The sequence below is a fragment of the Triticum aestivum genome, chromosome 1B (assembly GCF_018294505.1).
Source record: "Triticum aestivum cultivar Chinese Spring chromosome 1B, IWGSC CS RefSeq v2.1, whole genome shotgun sequence".
Taxonomy (NCBI): Eukaryota; Viridiplantae; Streptophyta; class Magnoliopsida; order Poales; family Poaceae; genus Triticum; species Triticum aestivum.
The window spans coordinates 28917112-28921885 of record NC_057795.1 but is presented as its reverse complement, the minus strand read 5'-3'; the positions used below and the strand labels follow the sequence as shown (position 1 = coordinate 28921885).

The 4774-nt window shown below is 45.1% G+C and overlaps 1 long non-coding RNA gene across 2 annotated transcripts; it reads right to left on the bottom strand.

The window, feature by feature from the left end:
• Nucleotides 1–1367: 1367 nt before the first annotated feature.
• Nucleotides 1368–3986, bottom strand: LOC123085506 (uncharacterized). 2 transcript variants are annotated; one of them, XR_006439800.1, is made up of 4 exons: nucleotides 3902–3986; nucleotides 3154–3470; nucleotides 1938–3067; nucleotides 1368–1578 (listed from the first exon to the last, which is right to left on the bottom strand). It is a non-coding gene; the product is annotated as an uncharacterized lncRNA (long non-coding RNA). The 2 variants fall into 2 exon arrangements; XR_006439802.1 differs by having other exon boundaries at nucleotides 3154–3463; nucleotides 3902–3916.
• Nucleotides 3987–4774: the final 788 nt, after the last annotated feature.

The window sequence follows — 4774 nt, the reverse complement described above, 5'->3', positions numbered from 1 at the left end:
TAGATCTGAAAATAATATGATAAAAATAGACTCGGGGGGCCATAGTTTTCACTAGAGGCTTCTCTCTTGAAAGAAAGCATACGATGGATAAACAAATTACTGTTGAGCAATTGATAGAAGTGCATAGTTATGACGATATCTAAGGCAATGATCATGAATATAGGCATCACATCAGTGATAGGTAGACCGACTCCTGCCTGTATCTACTCCTATTACTCCACACATCGACCGTTATCCAGTATGCATCTAGTGTATTAAGTTAACAAGAACGGAGTAACGGCTTAAGCAAGATTACATGATGTAGAGGTATATATCCAAGCAACATGAACAAACTGCATCTTTTTATCCTTAATGGCAACAATACAAATACGTTTCATGTCCCTTTCTGTCAGTTGGAATAAGCACCACAAGATTGAACCCATCAAAAAACACCTCTCCCATTGCAAGAAAAGTCAATTTAGTTGGCCAAACCAAATCAATAGATTGGAGAGAAATACAAAGCCATCTTAATCATGCATAAAAGAGTTCAGAGAAGACTCAAATAATATTCATAGATAATCTGATCATAAACCCACAATTCATCGGATCTCAACAAACGCACCGTAAAAGAAGATTACACCGAATAGATCTCCAAAAACATCGATGAGAACATTGTATTGAAGATCAAAGAGAGAGAAGCCATCTAGCTACTAGCTATGGACCCGTAGGTCTGTGGTAAACTACTCACACATCATCGAAAAAGAAGCAAGGTTGATTTAGAAGCCCTCCATGGTCGAATCAATCTCCAACAGACACTACAAGAAATATGTCAACTTATGACCACCACTATTGGTCACTGAAAGGTCACAAATTTCCATTTATGAGATTTTTGTGACCAAAAACAGAAGGTCAAAAGCTGGCCGTCGTAAACTGACTATAGCGACCTTTCTTCTGGAATGGTCAAAGATGTTTACGACCAAAATATTCCTACTGTGGCGTTTTGGTCACTAGCAACCTCCCCCAGGCCACGTAGGCATCCAGCGTGGCAATCTGATGTGGCACAAGATTCAGCCCGGTCCAATTCGGTTTTCTACATGGGCCTAGCCCAACAATTCGACCTTTTCAATATATATTTATTTCTGTTAATTTTCACTAGCTTCATGGGCCTGGCCCAGTAATTCGGCCTTTTAAATTTCTTTGCCTATCCCTTTTGACAGATTTTTTTGGTCTTGTTTTTTCTGGGCCATTTCTTTGCTGGGCCTCTCAAGTTTTCCCCTCAAAAATAATTGGTCAATATATCTTGGGCTGGGCCGAAATAATTGATCCAATCCAACTTCTTTTATTATGCCATTGATATTACAACACATCACACTACAAGTTATCTTGGTCCTAGCCCAGTTCCGATACATTTTCAAAGCAACATGAAATATTATAGGAGCCCAAAATATCTTTACATGCATTCATTCTAGCAGTACATATCTTTACATCCAACCAGTAAGTGCCAAACAGAACTATTCTACAACAAAGAAAAGAAAATAGATGACAAGACATCACAGAAGTTCCTATTGTCCTCCTCCTTCAACATTTGAAAACCTTCACCTGGCAGTAGATCAATCATGAGTGAGAAACAATACAGCAGCAAAACAATACAGAAACAATACGGTTGATTATTCAAAGAAATTAAACTAAGTGCAGGTCACCCAAAGCTGAATTTCTTGCAATCCAAACAACACAAACAGTAGGAAGATGGTTGCATAGATACAAATCCATGTGGTAGCAGCAAAATTGGCCAATCTGGACCGCATCTTCTCTGTTTGGTACTAACTAAAAAAACTGGACTTGTTCATACAAATCCCTCTTGAATTCCTTACATAGCCAGGATTTGCATCAAATATTCCTTAATTTAGCAGCATTTGTAAGCAGAGAAAGAGAGGGAGGGAGATGGGGATGCTACGTACCTTGTCCTGAAGTTCCAACGACCAGACCAGAGAGAAGTTGCTCCTCGTCTTCTTTCCTCAGCCCCAAATTTGCCTGCAATAACCACAATTCATTGCATCAACCAGCGATCTGATCTCACAAGCGATCTGATCTCACAAGCCCCACCCAGGTGGTGGACTGGTGGTAGTACAGCAGCTAGAAGGCTCATCACTCACCGGCTGAAAAGCTCGACCCGGTACTCCATCTCCTTCTCCACCATCCCGAACATCTGCATCGGACAACCACCACCATCAATTGACCTCAATCACAAGCTCGAAATCAAAGAGGAAGGCATATACACACAAAAAAAGAACATGAAAATTCCAGAAAAAGGAGACTTGTAGCTGCCAGCAGCAACTTGAGAATGAATGATTGATATCCTAGAAGTTGTAAACTGGAAGCCAGAGAAGCTACTAGTCAGGTTAGTTTCCACAGGTTAATTAGTTTCAAGTTCTGAAACTGAATGCATGGGGTCGAGTATCAGTATTCTGTGTAAATTAGTCATATGATGTACCTGTAGTTACGCAATGATTTTGCTCACGTTAGATAGCATGTACTTCTATACGAGAGAAAGAAGGATTGCTAGCAAATCTGCTACATTTTATTGTGCAATGTCAGTCAGTTTGTGTAGCTAAACTGCCAACAACGAACCAACCAAGTGCATATATACTGCTCGTGAGCATGACCAATTTTTTAATCAGACAAAACCAAATATGTTGCAAAATTAACATGGCAGCAGAGCAAACCAATACAGCTTGCAACTAATAAGCACATGATATTGCTTGGCAAAAGAAGCCACCAGGATCCAAGTAGATCTAGATTTACAGGTGCAATCTTCAATAACTATTAAAGCCATAATTACCACTACAACGAACACAAATAGAATGATGTACAGATGGAGCAACGGAGTCTATTGACTTGCCATTCAAAATCTAACAGACCAACTGGTTCGAACACTAGGCAAAGTAAGACAGAAACAAGTAAATCGGCACAGAAACAAGATAATCAGGTCCATATATTTAAGTCAAGCCGGGAGCATGGAGCAGCAATAGCCTTCCCACTTCTGTCTTGTCCATGCCAGGAGCTTGCTAGCGTTCGAAACCAGCAGTTTCTGTAACTGAAACTATGTAAATGTAAAGAAAAAGAAATCTAAAGGTGTATGAGAATACATCAATCAGATTCAGGATTCGGCTATACCTCCTCTGACAACCTTTTAGATGGTGACTTGTCAACATTGATGGGTGGCAGCGTGGACCGGCGAGCACCCGCGAAGAGAGGAGAAGAAGACGTCGCCGCAGCGTGCTGTGGGCAACAACCCGTTTATCCTCATGCATCGCATAGTTGAATACAAATAATCAAGCTACACAATATTACTATTCGCATATGCAACAATTCACTGCAAATCACAGTAATATATATACCTGTTCAGTGAGAACAACATAAGTTTGCCCTTTGGACTCCAAAAGAATCAACACAGCAACAGCAGGCCCTCTTGCAAAGACAATCCCTGGAATCTAAATATATTGTAGATCAATAAGATGAACGAAAATCCACAATACATACTAATTTTAAAAGGTAAGACAGAGTACCGATGATTATTTAGGAACTATCTAGAACAAAGATTTCGCGAGCATGTCAATTAACTAGCTCTAAATCCATCATGCTAACACAAACGATTTGGCAAACCCTGGTGAAGCACATATACTGCCTGCCCTGGTCTATCGCGGCTCCTCACCCGGTTCTATCATATCTGCACCTACCTTATGGTCTCCACTTACTCATACTCCAAACCCTGTTTGTGTCTAAGCAATCTTAACATAGATAACAAACTAGACATGACAAGGTCACATCTATTTTAGTTGGAGAAACACCTTAAAATTGTATGAATTGCAAATTGTTACTACTGCCAGTAAAAGGAGATAGAATCCTGGGACATTGTGATCACCTTGGCTTTGGTTTCCTCGTCGACGATGTCGGCTTTGAACTTGAGGAACCCCACGCGCTGCCCAAACATGTCCACCCCCTGCAACACATCGCGGAGTATATTTCAAATGCGCCGTCGACAGACAGATTCCCCGAGGAAATCGTACCAGCTCAAACATTTCGATTTAGAGGGAGGGGGGAAGCACTAGGACCGCACCTAGATGAGGATCTGCCGGAGGCTGAGCTTCCCATGGGCGAGCAGGCCCTTCTCCGCCTGCAGGTTCTCTAGCCACCGTCGGAACAGCGCCGAGTCCAGCGCCTTCCTGAAGTCCGTCTCGGCTGCGTCGGGGCCGGCGACTGGGCAGGTGCGGGCAGGGGCGGCGCGAGGAAGCCAGGCATGACGGGCGGGGCCAGCTGCTGCTGCTGCGCGGGGCGCGCCGCGGGGCCCTCCCTGCTGAGCTCGACGACGTAGCGGCCCCGCGTGACGCGCCGGAGACGCGTGCGGACGATGCAGGCGGACGCCCGGGCCGCCGTCATCGGATCAGCGCGTAGGCGGACGCTGGGGCGAGCCACCCGGCGCCGACGCCCGTCACCGCCATCTGCAGGACCCGCAGAAAACAGAAGGAGGTGGGTGGAGGAGGTTGGGACGGACGGTGGATCGCCCCGCTCGGGGCGCGCCTCGGCTCTCTCGAAGCCTCTCGCTGCTGGGGAAGGAGCACGGGCGGTGGGAGTGCTTCCGCGGGCATGGATGGATGGTTGGATTGATGGAGGCCGGTGGTTGCAGGTGGCCTCGTTCCCGACGAGATCGAGCTGGGATGTGGCCATGGACGTGCGGTTTGGTTGGGTGAGGGAAGGGGAGGGGTGAGAGGAGTAGGGCGTGCGGGAGGCCATGGAC